The following is a 23923-nucleotide window of genomic DNA, read 5'->3' on the forward strand; positions in this document are numbered from 1 at the left end:
CATGTTTTGAGTCCTGAACAACTTGGCAGGTTGGCCAAGGTGCTATTGGTCAAAAAAAGTAGAGGCCTAGGGAACAGGACGTCCTGGCAAAACTAAAGTTACTGTGATGGCTTACAAGTGACACTATATCCCAGTATTAAGGACATGACATCCTTTATAAGGGAGATGGGCACTACATACGTTTGAAGTGACAACACTGTATCATTTTTTAATTTAAAGGGTCACAGTGGCCTTTGATAGTGAGCTGGGCAATATATCCCTTAGAAATGAGAGGGGCACTACAGCCCTTATTGGTGATCTGGGCACTGTATTTTGTGGACGTCAGTGGGCCACTGTATCAATCTGTGAGTAAAGTGGACCACTGAAGCCCCGGAAGGTGTTAAGCAGTTACTCTCGTACTCGACACCTCACAAGTAGCGAGAATGGCCCTATGAATGATTGGCAATGGTGTCTGTAAGATTGGAATTGTCTATACATCTGTGTAGGTGTTGTGTGCGTGTCTGCGCGCACGCGCCTGCACACATCTGTTGGTGTTTGTGCATGTATTCATCTTGGAAGCAGAATCAGCCATGCTCATGAACCCTAAAAGAAAGGTAGGTTTGAAAGGAAACGCATCCATCTTTTGTTTTCCTTTCAGTGGGGATTGTGATACTGGCGCCCGGGGCTGCCTCTGATGGCATGTAGCTCTTTACAAAAAACACAAATGAATAAACACGCATTGGCAAAGTCAATAGGGCTTGACTGTCATACGTTGGTTGAAGCCTGAAATGCCCACTAATTCCATGATATGCCGGGAAAAGTCACCATTTGAAAAGGTGTAGCTTACGACTGTAGTTTGTTATGAGTCACATGAGTGCCCTTGTCCCTGGAATTTTACTGTTGCAAAGTTGCCTGACAGTAGCTTGACTACATCCTATGAAAAAAACTCACTTTTAAAATCTGTTTTCCCAACGCTTCTTTACGTAAATCAACGTACGTTACCCCATGAAGCCAGAGAAAGAAACATCTCATTATTCTGTCAACTAAAGTTCATCGGTGTGTGTTTAACGATCTCACAAATATCGTTTTACATTTCGGTCCATTTAAAATGTAATCGAGCACTTCACAGCAGACTCAAGATCGCATCAAGTTATCACTTTGAAAACGGGGATTAAGGAAGAGAGAAATGTCACGAGTGAAACTTTCTTCATACTGCTTCAAGACATGGGCAGCACCCTGCTGTTGGCAAATGGATCTAGTCGAAACTATCTGGAAATGGACAAGTGCATTTTCTACCAGAAACCCCATCTTCAGGTAAAACACCTGAGACAGCAGAGGATGGTTACTGCAGGGAAGGATATCAAATGTGGTTTCATGTTTTATCAAACGTATCTAATCGCTCCGTTGGTGTCTCCTGGAAAGGGGTTTCCTCTCACTCACACCCCCTTCCCTTTGGTGTCCCTCGGGGTCTGTCCTGGTTGCCCTCTTATTGGTGTCCCTCAGGGTTCTGTCCTTGGTCCCCTCGTATTTTCCCTCAGTACTTCCCCTTTGGCTACCCTAATTCTTGATTATGAGTTCCAGGTACATTTATATGCCAATGACACACATTTCTGCTCATCATTTACTGACTCTATTCATCAGCAACTCTCTTCTTGTCTTTCCACTGTCAAATCTAGGATGGCTTCCTGGATTCTCTGCTTGAATCCCAGCAAGACTGGAATTCTGTTTTTTCTGGCTTCTGCTTCGATCACAACTCCCTCCATCTATTTCTTTTCCTCCTCTCCACCTTCCTGTCATTTGCCAAGCATGTAATCTCAGATTTATATTTGCCTCCTCTCTTTCTTTTGACCCGCAATTTGCCACAATAGTTTGTTATTGTCAATTCCATCTTTTCAATATTCAGAAAATGTGCCATCCTTTGACCTTTTCTTTTACTAGGACACTGTAATCTATTGTTCTTTAACGGCTTAATGACTGTTGTTCCTTATACATTCACCTACCTAATTATTCTATTCTACCACTTCACTCAATTCTTCATTATGCAGTTCGTACTCTTTTCTGCCTCTCCTATTTCTCCTTCTCTTCCGCGTCTTTAGTGGCTTCCTATGAATCTAAGATGTGACTTTCAGCTTCTCAGTCTTGTCTTTAAGAGCATTCATGGTCTGGCCTCCCCGCTTCTCTGCTCTTTGGTCTCTTTGTATCATCCCTCTAGTGATCTCTGGTCTGCCTCTCTGTTTCTTCTCTCCGTTCCCCAGTCCACCTTGTGCATCCTCGTGGTTCCGCTCCCCCCAACATTTTGGCCCCAAACGTTCAACCCCCCCCCCCCCATATTCGTTCTTGTCCCTCCCTTCACCTCTTTAAGAAAAGTCTTAAGTCTCACCTTCTTCAGTCTTTGTCTTCCTAAACCTTTTACTGTTTCCTTGTGAGCTCTTTGTCTTGGTTTACCCAGTAATTCCCTAATATGGGTATTGCTCAATTTTTTCTTGTTTGTTCAACGCTTTGGATACAGTTGAGAATCTTTAATTAGGGGTACATGACACTTTACATAGAAAAATTAAAACATGTTCTCCATCGTCATTTTCATTCTCATCTAAGAAAAGTTCACCAACTTTGGCGAACTGTCAAGGTTTTTGTGAATTTCATAGCCCCAGGAAAAAAAAGCTTTCATGTTGAACATCTCAAAATTGCTGATCTGATTTCACACTATTCTTTACATTGAACTGTTGCTGCAAACAGCAAATAATTTGTAAATTGGATCAGCTAAGCTCCAGATATTCAGTAAAATTGTAATAAATCAATTATACCTATATATAATCAGCTGTCCATGCACACTAGGGTCAGATGGACAAAACTAAATGGAGAATAGACCACTCAATATACTGAGTCAACCCCAGGCCCAACAGATATACACCTCAGCAGCAACCCCCCCCCACATCACCTGCATCTCCGACACACACACACATGCACACAGAGGTTCTGTAGCCGGTTCTTTGTGCTTATAGCAGACGTTTAAGGGTAATACAAAAAAGAATGTATTTTTTGTGGCCATTTTGGAGGGGTCTCCAACAGGCAGGATTCCGATGCATCGGGTTTCACCCCGGAACCATGTTGGCATATTTCGTTGCTCGCTCCTCTCCGCCTCCGTAACATGTATAGGTCTCCATTGCAGTGTTTCACCCACAACCCCATAAGCCTCCTAACTGTGCCCCCATCACCGCCATATCTTGGCCATCACGCCCCTGTAACACCCATCCCGCCCACAGCAGACATGTCCCTCCAGCATCCCACCTGCCATCTTTCCAACTCCACCCCGAACCCTCTCCTCCGCCAACATCACTCTCTAACCGGCTACCTGCAACCCACCACCTCCGGAAGGCAGTCTTCTAAAAGCAGTGTTTCCCGGGTGGTCTCTTTTACAGGCGGCCCTTGAAACGTGGTGTGAAGACCACATACCCCTTTGCCTCATGTGTAGGAGAGGTCCGATGGCCCTAAGAACACTGTTATTGCCTGGACCTATATGAGCAATGTTAAAAATACAAATAAAAACAAGAAGCAAGCTGTTCATGGGACCACCAATGCAGGATTCCATGAGCCCTGTGTCACCCAGAAGTATAACCGTTTCCCAAACAGAGAGCCCTTGCTTATAACCATTTGTGGCAACCTGTAGATATCTAGAGAGAGTGCGAAATTATACTAAGGAAAGAATATAGAAGCAGGGACGGGGGGGCTCTCTGAAACACTAGTGAGAGCGAGCAAGACTGCCACACTACATCCAAGGTGGTGGACATACATTTTACATCCTCAGTGAGCAGCGCTGCAGAGTGGCCTGCTATGCAATCCAAGCCCCTGGTAATTCTAACACGTCCATCCCATTATGCAGACCAACCCACACTTGCAGACAACTGACACAGATGCCATTGTTACTCAGCCCAGGCCTGGCACTGCAAGAGGCCAAATAGGTGGACCACGATTGAAGGGTTGTGTAGCAGTTAAGAGTCACAGTGCAGAGATACAGGTGCAGGATAGTGTGGGTGGGGAGTGCCTAGGAGGTGTGGCCAAGTGTGAGAGGAACTGAGGAGAGAGAGAAGAGTGGAAGAGGAGGTGAAAAGACAGAGGGGAGGAGAGGCAGAGGGGTAGCAAAAGAGAGATAAAGGAGTGGACGAGAGGAGGATGAGGAAGACCAAAAAGGAGATGGAGAGGAAAAGGAGAGAGAAAGGAGAGGAGACCATGTGCAGGATGGGCAAAGGACAGAGAGGGATAGAGAAAGAGAGGGTGATAGAGAAGTGAGGAGGAAGAACGAAACATGAAAGTAGAGAGGAGGGAGGAGGCGAAGAAGACAGTAGGTGAGGTAGAGGTAGACCAAAGAACGTTTAGAGAGATGGAGGCAGAAGAGAGACAGAAGATAGTAGGGAAAGCAGATGGAGTGGGGCGAGTGGGAGGTAGCAGGCAGGGGCGTAAATCCATACCAGGCGGGAAACAAAGACATTGGAGAAGAAAGCAGGGAAGGGGGTCCCTGGTGGAATGCAAAGTCCGAGAACGCCTTCACGGATTGGGTACAATGAATACTCCAGAGGTCGTGGTGGCAGGGACTGAGGAAGGGCTCGAACAAATATCAAAGGGCCTCATTCCGAGTATTGCAGTAGCAGTACAAAATGCCAGTGAAAGACTAACTTCAATGTTTACCACTCTGCCATATTCTGAGGTTCAAATTAAGTAGGAGAAAATAGCTCCAACACATGACTCCTCCTGAAAGAATTGAAGTATCACTGGAAAGAGTACCAACAGCGTTCAGACTTCCAAACCCAGAGGAGTTCTATAGTGCTCCATAATGTGTATTAGCAAAAACGTGCATTCTGGCAGACTAAACACCATTCTCGTGAATGGGAATGGTATTCAAGTCTGACGGAATTAAAACAGATAATTCTGCCACACTCATAATGAGGCCCAAAGAGCTTAAGGCTATGCTGGCTTCAGAAATAGGAGGAACGCTGACGGTGGGCTACGGTATAACCAGCTGCACAATTTCTCAACCCCCTTTGGGTGGTGTAAGTGGACCAGGTGGGGGTTGGGGTGCGCAGGAAGACGAACATACAATCCCAGATGTCATCAGCAACAGCCAAGGCATGCACAAACTCAAGAAACAAGTGTTTGGGGTCTTATAACTCCCATAGACTGCAAATAACGGTTTATCTACCAGGATACTAGGCGGAAGGACTAACCAGATCCTCTGGGCGTACTCCACACCTACTCCCTGTTTTGAGGATACTTAATAAAACTGATATCCAACCAGGATATGGTTTTCAATGTGCTGTTGATCCCTCTACTATGACTTATACCGCCCAACCTCCCGGACCATTCCAATCATACTGGTCCTCTGGATAGAAAAGGACAAAAGGAAATGGCATGTACCAAGCTATAGTGGAAGAATGTTCGCAAAACATCGAATAAACGATATTTTGAGTAATGAAAAACGTAGTTGCAAAAAGAAAAAGAAACCACCACACTGCATAAAATACCATACTGCAACTTTCACAAAAAAACAACACACAACTCAATGCCCAATCATACAGGCATGCCTCAGCGCAGCCACACCCTATAGTTGACAGGGTACGTTTTATAAGTGCAGCCATAGTCACTGGTGTGACTTTCAAGTTCATGATCGCTTGTTAATTTGCAGATAGAAATGATCTCCAGGGAACACAAGTTTATAATTCATACCAACAAAACACACATATATAATACAGACATGTCAATGTGTGTGCGCGCGCGCACGCACGCACGCACGCACGCACACACACACACACACACACACACACACCCCCTCCACCCCAAGATTGTCAAGTGTGCAACAAGGAGTGAGGGGGGAGGGTAGAGGGAGAAGTACACGCAGCACTGGGCTCTGAGTTAAGCACAAGTAAGGCTGGGACTACAGGGGGCAATCCCAGCCCCGTAGTGCAAAGGTTAGCCTGTCAGTAGTGCAAGTGGGCCAGGCGGCAAGTGCAGGGGGACTGGCAGGGGAGGGGAGTGTCGGGGGGAAAACTCTCCTAGGGTCAGCTGGGCCGTCCGCGGACCCCCGGGCAGGGAGGCCCCAACTCCTCACGCATATTCCAAAAATGAGTATGAGGCACACACAAGAAGCAAGGTGGTTCTGCTGTTTATTAAACAACGGCAGGGATGGGTCTAGGATCGTACGCGTCCGTCCTGACTCTCGAAATTGGTGGGGCTCGCAGGCCCTTTTTGCCTCAGTATGACGCGCTACTTGCGTCACCTGGGAAAGTTAGCAAAAAACCTATCGCCACTCTGGATTGGTTCCTCGAGTGGTAGAGTTAGTATAGCACACGTATAGAGGAGATTGCTAGTGGTTAAGGGTCAGTCAGGTGGTGTACTTGGGTTGTCCCTTCTGTTAGATACATGAAAATTGTTACACGAAGACCCCTGATGATTGGCTAATGTTAATGGCGTCAGTGATGAGTGCCCCATGTTCTGATTGGTCCACTTGCGAGCCCCCCAGCCTGGGACCATCGTTGTTCCCAGCTCGCGGTGTACCTGTCATTTGCAACAATATGTAACTGTGTTTGTGAAGACAATACGTGGATTTGCTCATATGCTTGAGAGCAGACTATTCCCACCGCCGTAGGTGTCCATTGGGTCATTTCATTGTTGCAGCCTGTGTCTCAAAACGTGGGACCCAGGCGACTTCTCCTTCCTGGGTCTGGCACCCTGTCAGGTTCGGCTTGGTCACGTGAGGAGAGAACGTGGTTGAGGCAGAATTCTGCACATTTAAAATTGTATTTGCCTCTGCGTGTCTGGCTTAGTTTGCAGGTGTGACCTTGGCTTCGGCTTGTGGCATGCGAGTTGCAACATTGCCCCCTTGGCTGTCAGTTCTCGCTGGGCTCATTCTGCAGGGTCAGCAATTGTACTCTTGCTCGTTCAATGTTCGTGGAGGCTCCTGCTTGCGGCCTACTTGGGCCTGGTGCATTGGTGGGGATGTTTGATGCACGGCACTTTAAGTTACGGTATCATATTGCTTCATCTCCAGTATCATGTCTTCGTTGCATTTCTCATCGCAATGCATGGGTTAGGAGAAGCGTCAGCAAGCATTTTAGATGAGTTCTTTGTGCGTCTTGCGTTTCTGCATTTTGAAAAACTTATGTGAAAAATAATAAAGATGCGCGTCAGTGGGTGTGTCCGTCACCTACGTCATAGCACTGAATATGTTCTTCGTGTGGATTGGTGTGGGAGTGTCCAGTGTGCATGTTTGCACGGGTGTTCTGACCGTTGGCTAGGTCGTCATGGCATCTCTAACGATGTGTTTATTTACTGTTGAATGGTTCAGTCGAGTTCATCCATGCCGCAGATGTCGGCTTGGGCAGGGCAGGCTGGTGGGCAGGCTGGTGGGCACATCCGTATGTTCCTGTACCAGGGTATTTGGTCGTCTGGTAGATAGGCAAATTCCTCTCGTGGCGGGTGTCTGGGCCGCGATCCTCTAGGCCAGGGGCGAGAGGGGATTGGTGGGAGTCTTTTGTCCCATTCTCCAACTTCAGTCCCCCCTCTGGTCGACTTGTCGACCACAAACATATCTTTTTCCTTATCTCCTCTTACTCTCCATATTTTAGTTACTCCTCCCAGGTGTCCATAGTGGTTGACATGGTCTTCAAATGACCAATACATATACACACAGCTTCCTCCAGGTGTGCAGTATACCCATTTCCCGATGTATCTCCTTGGGTTTCTTGGGTTTTCGAGCTTCACAGATGGTGGGTCGAGGTGGCTGGTGATGATCTGTTTGCACAGTTTTTCTCTTTCTTTTATTATTGTGTCTGTGTGCTGGCCATCATCCGTCGGCATCATGGGGTGCATACCAACCATTTTGATCATTTCCTCTGTAGTGCGTGCCTTCCAGGCCTTCCAAAACCTTATTATGATCAGTGCAGCTCCAGCCAGTATTATGCATCCAACTATAATCTTCAGTCCGTCCGACAGCCATGATGGCATCCATGACCATAACATTGAAAACCAGCTGTCATCCTTCTTCACTCCTTTACTTTCTTCCATTATTTTGGAGTGCATTTGAGCCAGTTGTGATACTGCTTCTGTCAGTGTACCATTGTCAGCATCGTTAGCAGGAATAAATGTGCAGTATGATTGTCCTATCTTTGCGCAAACTCCTCCTTCCATTGCTGTAAGGAGATCCAATACATATCTGTTCTGTAGTGCTACCATCCTTACTGCTCGCAGTTCCTCTTTTATTGTGTTGAATCCATTTACTGTAGAATTTATTGTCATCATTAGCTCCCATCGGGTTATCTGGAGCCATTTTGCGTTTGCGTAAGCTTGTAGTCCCGGATGTATTATTGACGAGAAGAACATTGCTGCTCTGCTGAATAATCTGTGTTCTGGTGGGATTGAAGTCAGTGCTGTTTCCGACCTTCCCCATAGGTAATTTCCTGTCAGAGGTTCTCCTTGTCTCTTCTTTCTATTCAGAACATTGTTGTTGTTGTTGTTTTCGTTCTCTGACCCCTTCTGAGGTTGTACAGATCTCTTCTTCCTCTTGTTTCCTTCATCCATTTTAGGGAAGTTTGCCATGTTCACATGTTTCTGGGGCACCACTAGTGATGGTACATAATGTGTACCATTGTGCATATACCATTCCACAGAGGGGGCAGTGTGTGGTATGCCTTGTTTCCACAGGCCCAGTAATGGTCCATTAATACTACTGTTCCTGCTCCCCCCTCAGGTAACTCTATCACACTTGCACAGTTGGTGTTGTATCCCACGTCCACTTCTCCTTTATGTTGGTAGCATATCTTAGGTGCAGACAGCGGCAGTATGCTCATTGGGTCTTCATCCTTCTCCATCCACGTCAGCATGGGTACGTACTTGCCCCAAATCGTCCAACATCTGTTATTGTGTTCATCAATAGTTGTAATATTTTCTCTTGTTACCATGTTGCTGCCAATCACTCCTATGTCCCATTTGTTGTCCATGTACACCTTCCCTGTTATTGTTACCAGTGGTCTTTCCCAACATCCTTGTGTACCAGGAACTTCAGTGGCGTACCAGTCACATGGTAGGTATTGTAGTGTCACTTTCTTCGTTTCTCCCTTTTCAGGACCACTTGTCATGTATCTGAATGCTTCAGCATGCAAACTGCTCTTGTGGTAACTCAAATAAGTCTTGAGGAAGTTGTTTTCGTATGGATATGTGTCTCGCGTTTTCCACACCAGCCTCACCACCGTCCCTTGAAATTGCCCTCTCGTTTGGAATAGTGCCAGGTATATTATACATCGTGCTGTCTTTTCATCTATTTCTGTGGCAACGAACGTTTGAGAAGCGCTCATGGCGTATGGGATCAATGAGCAGACGTAGCAGCTGTCTTCTGCTGTCTGCTTACCTATTTGGGTCATGTGTTGGTACCACATGTTGTTCGAGACGTGTGATGAATCTGTTATGTAATTATCAATGCCTTTATTATCTGAGTATGTGCTGCGTTTAACTCTATTTCCCTTATGTGGGGGCTTGCTAGTACCACCTGACGTAACACCTGTTGCAGCCGTGGGTGGGGATACATTAGGTTTGGGTACAGCCAAAATATTGATAGCATAACTTTTCTGCATACAGAGGCAGCCAAAAACCCAGTGATCATCAAAATCCCTATCATCTTTATTACAGAAGCTAGTCTCACCGGCATTTTGCTCTTACCTTGCTGCAGTCCGGCAGCTTATTCTTGCAACGCTAAAGTTGCCCGCCTGAAAATTCTCAATAAGCTTGTTATTAGTGTTAGTTGTTGTTTTCAAGCTCTCCCTATCAAGTAGTCGTTCAGTGCCCAGGCGAAGAGCTGTTCCCACGCCAATCTAAGCGATCTGTCTCTTAGGGCAGGCAAGTGTTGGTGAAGATGGGGCATTGATTGTTCTATGGCCAAGATAAATGCTGTGTAGTAGACACGTACCCTCCTTCTTTTTAGGTACTTTGGCCTTTTTATGTGATAGACAAATTGGTTTGATAGGGCTTCAGGGTAATTATCGTCTGAGGGTAGCATCTACTCCTGGGCAATGTACGCTGTTAGTTATCTGTTTTCTCAGCAATACAATAATATGCGGTACCTGCATGTGCGAAAAAAGAAAAAGAAAACATACAAGTGTTTACATGTGTATATGTGCAAGACAATGTCCTTCAATTGGGTGGTGGCTGTAGTGGGTAGGAGGTTTGTGGGCAGAGGGTTTGGGGCTCAACTGGCGGAAGTCTCTTTACTCTTTGATCGTGTGACCATGGGGTGGGCGGTATGGGAATTACCAGTTTCTAATTCAGTAGTTGTCTCTGGGGATTCTGGGCGGTGGCAGGGTATGGAGACACTGAGGTCGTCAGCTGTGGTAGAAGTCTCTTTCTCCGTGGGTGATGCTGTCGCTGTTCTTCCAATGGCCCTGTCGGTGACGCTAGGGCGGGTCTGGAGTTTGCAGATCTTCACGTCGTGTAGGTGATTCCAAGCACGTTTATCCTGCAACTTTACTGCTCTCGTAGATACCTCCTCTACCAGGTGGGGGCCAGTGAAGCGTGGGCTGTTCCACTTTCTATTGAAATTGTGGTGTAGCACGTGGTCACCTTTAGCAATTTTGCACAGTTTTCCCTTTTCCAATTCTTTATCCGCGTCTTCTTGTTGATCACTCTTAGACCCGCCCCGCGTGCGCTCGAGCTGTTGAGACACAAACACTACACTAGTAATCAAAGAAGACACATATTGGTTCACCAAGAACAGTTGCAGTGTTTTCATAGTCTGTGAATGCTCTTGATGTTGGCATTAGAGGAAGGCGCATTTGACGTCCCGTCACCACCTCGTGAGGAGTGAGGTGGTGGTCGGAGCCTGGTCTATTCCTCAGCTCAAATAGAGCTAGCGGAAGGCAATACAACCAACTCTTCTTTGTTGTTTGCTGTATCTTTGCAATTGCCTCCTTCAGTAGGCCATTCAGGCATTCGCATATACCGTTGGCCTGCGGGTGATATGCACATGCAAATTTATGCTTGATGTTCAGTAAGGATGTGATGTGCTGGAACATTACATTAGCGAGATGCGGGCCGTTATCCGACCACAGTACCTCGCACACTCCCCACCTGGGGAAAACCTCCCTCACTAGAAATTTAGCTGCTCTAAATGCATCTGGATGTGAGCAGGGTCCTGCCTCAATCCACCTGGAGAATGGGCATACCACTACAATCATGTACCTATTTCCTTGACATACGTTGATCATATCAACGTAATCAATATGGATGTGTAGGAAGGGTCCCTCTGGCCGGGGTATAGTACCTTTCATCACTTTCAGTGTGTGACCGGCCATAAACTGTTGACATGTGAGACAATTGCTGATAAAATTTGTCACATGGGAATTTAACTTGGGACAGAACCAATCTTCCCTAATTCGTGCTGCAATAACTTCCTTGCCTGTGTGGGCTGGGTGGTGGAGTTGGCTCAGGGCGGTGTTCAATAGTGCCAATGGCATTACCATCTTTCCAGTGTTACCCTGACGCCATAGTGCGTCAGTTGGCGACATTGTACATCCTCTTTTTACCCATATTTCTTTTTCTACCATTGGTGCAGCCGCTTGTAACTCCATTATCTGTGTAGCTGGGAGATGGGTGTACCCTTCTCTCATCAACATCTCTTTAGCTATCCCCCTCCCTCTCCCTCTCTCTGACTCTGGGGGGTTCCATATCTCACCAAAATATGCGGCATACTTCGCATGTGCGTCTGCTGCTGCATTTCCATTTGAGATATGATCTTCTCCGTTAGTGTGTGCGAGACATTTGACCAAAGCTAGTTCTTGGGGATCATTTATTACTTCAATTAACTCAGCTAACAAGAGACCATGTTGCACTGGGGTGCCGTCAGCTCTCCTAAACCCTCTTCTCCTCCATTTTGACAATCCAGAGTGGACAGTAGACGTGACATATGCGCTGTCAGAATATATAGTTACTCTTTTGTCAAAGCTTTCCTTCAACGCCAAGATCAGTGCAACCAATTCTGCTGCTTGAGCAGAGTAATATTGTGGTAATTGTACGCATTTCACCCCCACACACACACCAATTCCTCTGTCATTTTTACCACTGCTGCCCCAGTTCTCCTTATCCCATCACTCTGGTCTATTGTTGATGACCCATCAATGAACAAGAGCTCTCCTCCATTCAGCGCATCCTCTTCAACTTTTCTAGTACATGAGTACATTTCGGTAGTCTGCGTACAGTCATGTGCATAGACGCCCTCCTCAATCACTTCCATTATAAACCTTGCAGGATTAACTGTGCTGCATCTGACAATTGATAATTCTGGTCTAGATAAGATGATCTCATAACCTGACGCCCTCTGTGTGGTTAGTGTGGATTTAGGCTTGTTCAATATTGCAAATAGTGCATGTTCCACAAATAGTGTGGTTGGGCACCCCATTGTAATAGATGATGATTTCTCTACCGCGAAGGCAGCTGCGGCGAGACCTTGTTCGCAAGGGAAATAACCTAACATAACAGGATCCAAGTGACCGCTGTAAAATGCTACTGGTTTGTATCCCATACTTTTTTTTGGGCCAACACTTTCATTACTGCTGAGTCGCAATGTGAAAATATAAAGAATTGTCGTTCATAATCTGGGGTGGCCAGTACCGGAGCAGTTGATATTGCGTCTTTCAGTTCATCAAAGGCCTCTTTCATTTCCATTGTCCACCCCAATTTTTTCTCCCCTTTGTTAGCTTCTCTTAATGCTTCAAGTAGGAGTCCTATGTATGAGCTGTAACCAAATACCCATGCTCTACAGTAGTTGCACAATCCTAGGAACTGCTGCAGTTCCCTCATTGTTTGTGGTAATGGCGTTTTTCATATAGCCAGTGCTCTTTGTGGTGCAATCTTTCTTCCGTGTTGGGATATCAGCTGACCAATGTATAATACCTGTTCCTGACAGTACTGTAACTTTTCTTTGTCTACCTTGTAACCCTTTTCAGCCAACATTGTCAACATCTTCAATGAGTCCTCTCTGCATTTTTTTCGCTTGTGCTGCAAATTATTATATCGTCAACATACTGCAACACTGTGCTTTCCAATTCAATGTTTCCCAAGTCCATCTGTATTACTCTGTTGAAAATTGAGGGTGACTCGCTGTACCCTTGTGGCAATCTAGTGTGTTTCCATTTTGTGTTTCTGTACGTGAAGCTTGTTAGATCTTGTGAATCTGGATGCAGGGGTATTGAGAAAAAGGCATTTTTGAGGTCAATCACTGTAAATCGTGATGCCTCTGCTGGAATGCCACACAATATTGTGGCCGGGTTTGCTGCTATGGGGTATTCTGCTTCCACTATGTTGTTCAAGGGCCTGAGGTCCTGGATGAAACACCAAGACCCTCCTTTAGCTTTGCGCACTGGATATACAGCTGTGTTACATGGTGATTCTGATGGTACCAATATGCCATTATTTATAAGGGCCATTATTGTTTCATATATGCCCTCATCTGCCTCCTTTGATAGTGGGTATTGCTTCACTCTAGGGAGTATTGCACCTTTTTTCAATTTTATTCTTACTCCCCCTATACTTTTTATGCACCCCACGTCATAGGGACTAGTAGTCCATAATGATGTTGGGACTTTTGCCATATCCTCCTCAAAGAAGGGAACTAGGGTGGATGTGGGTGCTTCAAGTGCCATTGCAATTTTCTGTGCCACTTGTTTGTATGTCACTCTTAGCCATATATCTACACTCATCTTAAATACCATTTCACCTTCTTCCTTTTCTTCTGAAAAGAGCTCCTCGTCTGACACCTGGGTGAGCCTGCATCCCTCAGCTAGGGCTATCACTGCCCTCCATGCTCTTCCTTCCCTGTCTTGGGCATGTACTGCGATATAATCAGCAGTTGCTATGATGCTCTCCATGCTCACTGAAATCACCTTTCCTTCTGGTTCATTGGCTGGTGTTTCTGGTCTAAATAAATAGGCTGTTGGCCTCCTCCAGATCTTTCCTTCTATTCCTGGCATCCATGCGAATGCCATGTCTGTTCCGTACTGGAACAGTTCACCATCTACTGGCTCAGCCCTAATCACTGTCTGTCCACAGTATGCTTGCATAATTTGCCGTGCAGTGAGCATGTTTATTCCAGGAGTGGAACAAATTATGCCGTCCTCCGTAAAGGATATTGTCATATTCAACCTGCACATTATGTCTCTCCCAAGTATGTTTACTGGTGAGTCCCTTGAATATAAAAGCGGGACGGACATGTCATAATCCCCTATCGATAAGGGAATGTTATCAGTAAAGGGAACCAACCCCCTAGCCCCAGAGAATCCTTGGGTGTTCATGGCCTCACCTGACATCTTAAATTTACCTTCCCTTATGCAAGACCGGGTCGCCCCGGTGTCAACAAGGAATGATAATTTTTTGTCACCTATCGTTACCTCTATGCATGGTTCCTCCACACTATTAGGTGTTACCAACAGGATGGGACACACCAAGGCCGTCTGTGGGCTGTCCTATTGTGGGTATAATGATTGACCACTTCCAGTGTAAGGGTTGTGTCCCAGGACCGTCACCCTTCCCAGTTGTGTTTGCTGTAGTTGTGTATTGGTAGAGGTTATTTTATGGTCTTGAATTTGAGCGGGTTGCTGTACTTGCTGCACTTGATGTTGTTGTGTTATTGCTACCTGTTGTTGTGGTGGTGAATATGTCTGTGGCTGTTGTTGTGTTGCTAGTTGTTGCTGCACATTTCCCGGCAGCAGTGCCTGCTGTTGTTGGAGGCCCTGCTGTTCCCTTGTAGGCCCTTGTTGTCCCTGTTCTCCCCATGCTGGTGTGCCGGGTCGCATTCTACATGTGCGTGACATGTGCCCTAGCAATCCACAAATCCAACATACCGGTGGTTCCCTGGTCTGCCATGGAAAACTCCCTGAGTTGTCCTGGTATACTGGTTGCCCGGAGGGGTAGAAATTTCTGAATACTGCCCCTTGCTGCTGTGTGTTATAGCCATATCCCCTCCCCCTCATCATTCCTCCCCTTCCCCTGTTATAATTATAATATCCAGCTCATGGTGTTGAGTATCCTCCTCTCATGTTAGTCGTATATGGTGGGGGCAGCTGCTGTGCTACAATCTGTGGTGATTGTATTTGGGAGGGATCTTGTGCAGCCACTACTTGTGTGGGGTTTTGGGTCATTGTTGTAGGTGTAGTTATTAGTGCACCTTCCATCGTGTATTTAGTAAGTTTTTTCTGCACCAATTTAGCCTCTTCCGCTTTTCTATCCTCTTACTTTTGTTTCATCTTTTCTTGCCATGTCCTACAATGATGTACTATCGTTAGTTGTATTTCTGGCCATGCTTTTGCTTCCATCCCCACTACTTTCTTCAGTTGTTTCTGCACTGCTTCTGGGAGCCCTTGTATTAGTATATGATAGAATATTGCTGGTGTCTTGTCCCATTGTTCTCTAGTTTCCATACGCCACTTCTCTTGAATTTCCTGGATATAATCAACAGGATCTTTGTTCTCACGCATCTTGTGTGATGTAATTGCTCCTATGTCTGATGTGTCTGGGTACTGTACCCTCAGCGCTTGCCATAATGCATGTCTGCAGTTTGCGAATGGTGCCCCATCGTGTGATGTGTTTGTTATTGTGACTCCGGGGAAGCCTGCTCTCTTCCAGATGTCATCTGCTGCATCCCCCAATATTGATATTAAGAGGCCCTTTACATCTCCGACTGCCAGCTTCTGTCCTGCGGTGTGTTTTTCCATTTCAAATATCCATTTTCCCGCACCTCCACTTAATGATGGGAGCCTGCACTTTATATTTTCCTTGTCTGCATGCTTCCAAGGGACGTATTGTGGTCTAACCCCTTCCCTCTCCAGAAGTGGCATTAGGTTGTGTCCTGTTTGACCCCCTGGGTTCCCCAAAGTCGAGTCCGTGTACCCCTCCTCTTCTTCCGTGTCGTCTACATCGTCTGTTGTGTCCATACTTCCCCTGCTCGTAACTGTTTCTCCTCTATCTCTTCCCCTTCTTTTATCATTTCCTTTATTTAATGTGGGCGTGTGTATTCGTTCTTCCTGCCTGCGTCCAGGGAGGTCTCTAAGCCTGCCTGCATAGGGTGTGAGTTCATGAGGGGCGGGTGCGGGTGTAGGTGGGCATGTTGCACGGGATGAGTGTGGGGTGGTGGAGCATGTTGGACGGGATGATGAGGGCGTAGCTGCACGTGTCTGCCTTCCCGCCATTCCTTGCTCTTCCTCCTCACTTCCCCCCAGTTCTTCCTTTCTTCTGCAGGCCCATGGTGATTCCCTGTTTGTCCGGGTGATGTACAATTTATCTAAGCTTTCCCTTTCCCTATTCCTTCCTTCCTTCTCCATTCCTTCTTCTTCCTCACTACAAAAGTCATCCAGGAGCGACAACCCCCAATTTGTCTTTTTCCCCCTAATCGTTACTGTTTTTAAGTCTATTAGATCTGTTCCTCCCGTTTCTTCTTTACCAATTGCTCCCCTTTGTGCTGATGTTGTTGCTACTTCTGTGTCTCTGCGTACATATCTCCTTACTTCACTCTCCCCTCTCCTATCTTCTCTTTCCCCTTCTCTTTTCTCCGCTATTTCTCTACCAATTTCCTCTCTTTTCTTTATTAATTCCTCCATTACTTCACTACTCATCTTTTCCAATATCCTTTCCTCTTCTCTCTTCCTTTCCCATCTCTCTCTTTCCTGCTCTAATATGCTCTCTATCATCCTCCCTTCTTTGTATTTCTTTGTCATTTCTGATAGTATTCTCCTCTTCCATATTTCCATTTCTTTTTCTTTCTCTTCTTCCTCTCTTTTCTTGTCACGTAGTGCTGCTCTGGATACCCTTTCTGCTACTGCCTTTACCCTTTCAGCCTTTCTCTTTCGCTCCTCGGTTCGTTCCCTCATTTTTTCCAACTCATTCTTACTTTCTTTCCTTTCCCGTGCTCTCTCTCTTTCCTCTCTCTCGAGTTGCTTGATCAGTGCATTTTGCTCATCCCTTAATTCTGCTAATCATTCCTCCAAAACCTCTTCCTTTTGTCGTGACAGCTCTTCATCCTTTCTTTTTCCCCCTTCCCCTTTCATTTCGCTCTTCCTGTCATTATCCTCGTCCATTTTCCTTACTACCTCCTTCTCTTCTCCTGTTAATGAACCTCGTAATTTTAATAATACCTGCGCAGCTACCCACTCATCATGTCCTATTGCTGCGATTTGTTCTTCGCTAGTCCTCCCCTCCCCTGTGGGCATCTTCGTATAAGTTGTTCCCGTCGTACTACTCTGCTCCCCTCCTGTGAGGCCACCTGTAGCTGTATATGTTGGCGGGCTGTATGCCGGGTTCAAGTACCCCTCAGCCGCCCTTAATTGCTCTCTCACTATTTCTCGTAGTTCCGTTAAAGGATATAACCCCCCTTCCTCTTTTTTCACTACCTTCGCTAGGGGCATGTCGTCGCTCGGTTCCTTTTTTATTTCCTTTTCGTTTATGTTGTGACCCTTTTCTCCTCCCTCTTGTCCGTCCCCGTGTTCTGTGTGCCTTCACTCTCTTTTTCCACATTCTCTTCTTCCTCCTTAATCTTCTTCTCTTCCTTTGTTTCCCCCACAGTGAACATTCCGTTTGGTCCTGGTCGGGACCCCTGGAACATCCTCCATAAGTTAAACACCTCCACGTGGTGTGTCAACTTCTTCCCCTTGTATGTGTTATGAGATGGGTTAATAGTGAGTGTTGGGTATATGGATCGAAACTGCCATTAGGCGGCCATGGTGTCGTCATTTTGTTGTCCGTCCCCTGTGTCCATTCTATGCTGTATTTGATCAGTTTCTCCCTAGGGGGTGACAGTGTTTTACATATATGCTGTAGCGGAGTAGTGAGGGTGTTCCCCCACCCTCCCGATCCTGTCCCGTATCACATAGTAGCACTTGTTATCCTCCCTTTATATGGTAGCGGTTATCTTGCTAATAGTGTACGCTATACAATTTCAGATCTTTACCTGGCCCCGTAATTTTGGGGACTCGCGATTGTCCGCTAAAACAAAATAATAAAATATAGCATTTGCATTTGTATATTCTTTTCTCTCTTTTCTTCCTTCACCGAACACCGTTACGGCCCCCTACGGCCGAGGCGCACGTAGCCCCCTGCGGCTGCGTGCCCTGTGTGACGTTCTTATACAGCCGTCCCACTTTATTTTACCCCTCCTCCTCTTACTTCACTTGTCGTGGCCGGCGTTCTCCGTGCGCGGCCACGTCCCCCTTTTCACCTTGCCCCGATCTACTCGTTACCGTTTATCTCCGTCTCCACTCCCTTACCATTATTCTCTTCCCCACCACTCTTCAAAAAATGCCTTGTGTTCGAGATATCCTATGAAAGCCCTACTGGTGACGTCACCGACCTCTTCCAAAACTACTGGTAAGTTCTTTACATGTTTTTAAAAGTTCGAAATACGTTTGAAATCTACCCCCGTTAACCCCGCAGCTGTCCTCTTGTCACGCCTGGAACAAGGTAATCAACAATATAATCAGACTGCGCACACTGCGTCGCCTCACGTGTGATACGCCCCTCGACAGGAGGGCTTAACTAGCCAATTATCTTCCGTATTAGGCAACCAGCTAGCTACCGCCTACAGGGAAACGTCATCTATCTATCGAGTTTTCTGCTCGATCAATAGGGATCCTCATATACTCATTGATCAATAATCACCAAATCGTAGGAAACCGCACACACACACACCCTTACAGGTGGTCACGACCTAGGCCAATCAGTGTCTACGAGCGGCCTCACGTGATGTTTTCGTGCTCCGCCCCCTCCTCTTCCATAACGTAGCGGACTGCTCTCGCACTTGTTCAAGGAACCATTAAACTTCACCGTCAACACTAATTTATCAAACCTTCGCCGCGCACCTGTGTAACACCTCCCACCTCCCGTATTCTATTCCTCCCCCCTCCCTCACAATTTCACATTGCTTGTTGGGCGTGGCATACTCACCAAGTTCTCTTGATGCGGGGCCGCTCGACTGCGTGCACCCCTCCAAGCGGCTCGCCACCTCCCCTCGTCTGGACCACGTCTGGACACTCGCCAACCGCGGGCGGGATACTTCTCAACCGGCTCCCGAAGGCCAATATCCGGATTGCACTGTCCGGTCTTCTCGCAGTTCCGCGATGGTCCTGTAGTCCTCAAAAAGGGGGCAGCGGCAGAGGGGGCCGCGCCGCCGGGCCTCCTCGCAACGAGAGCACTCGGAAAAATAAAATAAAAGCAGATCTTAAACAAATCTCATCTCAGCAGTGCCTCCAACTTGTCGGGGGAAAACTCTCCCGGGGTCAGCTGGGCCGTGCGCGGACCCCCGGGCAGGGAGGCCCCAACTCCTCCCACGTATTCCAAAAATGAGTATGAGGCACACACAAGAAGCAAGGTGGTTCTGCTGTTTATTAAACAACGGCAGGGATGGGTCTAGGATCGTACGCGTCCGTCCTGACTCTCGAAATTGGTGGGGCTCGCAGGCCCTTTTTGCCTCAGTATGACGCACTACTTGCGTCACCTGGGAAAGTTAGCAAAAAACCTATTGCCACTCTGGATTGGTTCCTCGAGTGGTAGAGTTAGTATAGCACAAGTATTGAGGAGATTGTTAGTGGTTAAGGGTCAGTCAGGTGATGTACTTGGGTTGTCCCTTCTATTAGATACATGAAAATTGTTACACAAAGACCCCTGATGATTGCCTAATGTTAATGGTGTCAGTGATGAGTGCCCCATGTTCTGATTGGTCCACTCGCGAGCCCCCCAGCCTGGGACCATCGTTGTTCCCAGCTAGCGGTGTACCTGTCATTTGCAACAATATGTAACTATGTGTTTGTGCAGACAATACGTGGATTTGCTCATATGCTTGAGAGCAGACTATTCCCACCGCCGTAGGTGTCCATTGGGTCATTTCATTGTTGCAGCCTGTGTCTCAAAACGTGGGACCCAGGCGACTTCTCCTTCCTGGGTCTGGCACCCTGTCAGATTTGGCTCGGTCACGTGAGGAGAGACCGTGGTTGAGGCAGAATTCTGCACATTTAAAATTGTATTTGCCTCTGCGTGTCTGGCTTAGTTTGCCGGTGTGACCTTGGCTTCGGCTTGTGGCATGCGAGTTGCAACATTGCCCCCTTGGCTGTCAGTTCTCGCTGGGCTCATTCTGCAGGGTCAGCAATTGTACTCTTGCTCGTTCAATGTTCGTGGAGGCTCCTGCTTGCGGCCTACTTGGGCCTGGTGCATAGGTGGGGATGTTTGAGCACGGCACTTTAAATTACGGTATCATATTGCTTCATCTCCAGTATCATGTCTTCGTTGCATTTCTCATCGCAATGCATGGGTTAGGAGAAGCGTCAGCAAGCATTTTAGATGAGTTCTGTAGGGTATTTTGTGGAGATTTGGGGCCTGACAGTATTTTATTACCGCCAAAAAAAATAACTTAGCAACAATCACTCCTTGTATTCAGATTGGGCCATGTACAACAATAATACAGTGGACAGGCATTATTTCAGCACCCAGACATGCATATTTGGTATGCGTGGTTGGTATGCGTGGTTGGTGGTATTTTGGTGAGCATAATTCCCTTGTTTTATTTGTGGCCCCAATGTCCAGAATCCCTTATCTTTGCTTAGATTTTTCGTGTAATCACTAGAGAGACCTCAGACCTACATTTCAGGAATAGCACATTTTCAGTGTTAGTGTTAGTGTGCCACCATGGGCGATCTCACTGACTTATTTACAACAGAGAGCTATATGTGGTAATTTTGTGGTAATTTCCACTACCTTATATACGGTAGGGAACTATGTCCAGAGAGTCCCTCTTCCCGTTGGCTCATGTACCTCCAACGAGCTATGCTACAAACAGTCACTCACAACTGTCCATACTGAATATGATCATGCACACATCTGTCTTAAAATGACAATTGCACTGTTTAAAAATCTCCCCACATCATCAGCACTGTATTGGTAAATATAAAACACACCACCCGTCTGCTTTCAAATATTTATCTGTATTATAAAAGTTGCATTTAAACACGACCTCACTCTTTACAGAAATAAATAAAATAGCACAGTAACAGCATTGTCTGTGATACACTGAAAAGAGAGTGGCGGAGAAAAGAACTCACTTTGCAACATTAACATGTGATTAAGGCACAGGAATCTCCTTTCCTACACTGACTGAATATTCTCGTACACACTCAGCTCCCACACTTCTGTAATTACCTTATCTGTTCAGCCCGAGTTTTCTTCAGCTGTTCACTTTCTGAATGTGGCTCCCTTGAAGATTAACCCCAGTGAAAACGAGCGCCTTTCGTTCTCAAACCGGGGTCATTGCCTGGAACTCTCAGCTTTTTCAGCAGAAATGCTCCAACCAGGAAAAAACAGGTCCTTCTCCCAGCTCTCCAAATCTCCACCGTTCTCCCTCTCTCTTCAAACTCCCCCCAGCAAAACCCTAATCACTGCCTCTAGCATGATACTTGCTACGACGCTGCTCCAATCAGAATCAATCATGCCATCTCCTCCCTCTCTACACAATGGCTCATTTTTATAGTAATACTTTGTAACCAACTGATTTCCTGTTCTTTCGAGCCCTTTTGCTTCCTGTAGTTATGTGGACAGAGCAGCAGAGAAAACGAAAAAAAAAATGAATGTGCGTTTAAAAGTTCACTTTCAGAGTAGGCCTATTTCTGCAGTGGAGACACATTTTTATTAGTGGGTTATGTTAAATTCAGTTTTATTAGTCAGGTTATTTATGAGTAATGTTAGTTATTAATTTTCAAATGTGTCTCTTGCACCATAGGCATTTCAGGTGAAAAATAGTGTGCATTTTTGAATGTGCACGTGTGCTTTTAACTGTAAAAATAGATTTGCATCTTATATGTTAAAATCGTTTTTGACTGAATAGCCTGTCTTGGTGCTGCATAAAAAAAAATTGCTACCTGTGCAGTAGTGCTGTACTCTGTGCTGTAACACGCCAAATATCCTTACATACCCTCCTTTTGTTTTTAGAACTTGGCTACAATCCAAGCCAATTCCTAAAAACAACTTGTTCTTTCTTTTTTCTTTTAAAATGCATGTGTATTGGGATATCTTTCTCTTCCTGTCGTAGCTAGTAAAATCAGTAACATTTTCATTTTTACTGATAGCACAATCAACCATCCACCCATGATCAGCACCAGGATAGCCAAACCCACTATTGAGCGTTCCCCCCAGGTTCCCCAATTAAATCTTTCCACTTCTATTATCCCCAGATTACTAATTGTAATATTGTTTTTTATCAAATTCATTTTCATAACATGTCTTTCTTTGTGATTCAATAAATATTCCACATCCGGGTCTATTGGAAAAGTATCCCTTTGAAAAAAATCGATATTTTCCACTTGGCTTTCCCAAACATCATTTGTTACATGAAACAATGTTAACCCCCCAATTGACACAATTGTATCCTTTGGAACCTGTAAATAAAAAACATTATATTTCACCTGTTTAACCACGTATGTTCCATGGTTTAAATGCACTACCGTCATGTTCTTTAAACAGGTGCTGATCAACCATTTACCTCTGACCATCTTAGCCTGTGCCATTTCTTCACTCCCCATATTGCTAATAATCACTTCACATCCCTCTGATATACTTGGGTCAGATTTCAAACCACAAATAGCATCTGTGGCATCAGGAACAAACGGTTTACCTGGACACATATAATTTTGTTCTTTAAATTTTACACATGTTTCCAGGCTTGGTATTAAATAAACTTCAGGTTCCCATGACTGAAATGCCACCACTTCTGGAGTCTTAATCTTAATAAATTCGTCCTCTTGCCAAAATCCCACGTTTTGTACCCACTTCGTTTGATAAATAAGTTCAGGGGCTACATATGGGATGCATAGCAAAAATCCGACCTCTAGTCTTTCCAAGTCCACATATAACGGCATTGCATTACCCATTTCGAATGCAATTTTTACCTGTATTATATCAATTTCCCTCCTAGTCAATCTTTCTATCATTTGACGAATAATATCCTGCGAAACAAAATACAAGGGGATATGTCCTTGAATCAATTGTGAAACTGCAGTTTGAACTTCTCTCATATAATTCGTTAATAGTCTATCAACAGGACTCATTATGTTCAATATTTCATTTAAAGTTCTGTCATGCTTAAGTATTATTTTAGTCGCCCGTTGCATTACATCCGCTTGTTCATTTAGAATGATTGCAGTTTCATTTATGAATCTTACTTGTTCATCCAGTCCCCCTCTAATTCCATCTAATGTTTTTTGTATTATTTCTAGGTCAATACTCAGTTGTTGCGCTTTAGTACTCAGTGTTCCTACCGAAATAGAATTGGCTGTTGATATTGTGGTACCTATTATGGCTCCAACTATAGACATTACCATTGATATCGCGAGCATCACCGCACCTCTCTTTCCTGTCTTCTTCTTAATGTCTGCTGAATTCACGAATGTTTTTTCCAATTGCATTAATATATCTCTTATTGACTGCTTAGTGTCCTCTTTTCTTATTTCCAGCCACTCTTTAGTCTGTTCAATCTTAATTCCAGTATTGTTCAAGTGTTTTTCAATCAAAATCTCAGGATTCAATGGTATGTATATATTTTGGAAAATCATCCTTCTATCACTCATGATGAATCCTGGTGCCTCTTCCACCGCGATACCAGATGCTGGTCCAGGTTCAATGACAACCTGTGCTTCTGAATTCTTGAAGATCCCTCCAAATATCATCATTAACCATATCATCGGTATCATCTTCAATGCTGATCGCTTTGCAGCCTTGGTCTTCACCCCTCTTTGGGGCTTTCCCGGAATCCGTCCACGTGGGCTCCAGGACTCCATCGTCTCCCGTGGGCTCTGATCCCGGAACCTCCGACCAAATAATGTTAATTTTCTAAATCAAATAGAAAATAAACAAATTAAGTACATAGCACCATACTAACTTCACC

Source organism: Ambystoma mexicanum, chromosome 10, assembly GCF_040938575.1.
Source record: "Ambystoma mexicanum isolate Mex_15411 chromosome 10, UKY_AmexF1_1, whole genome shotgun sequence".
NCBI lineage: Eukaryota > Metazoa > Chordata > Amphibia > Caudata > Ambystomatidae > Ambystoma > Ambystoma mexicanum.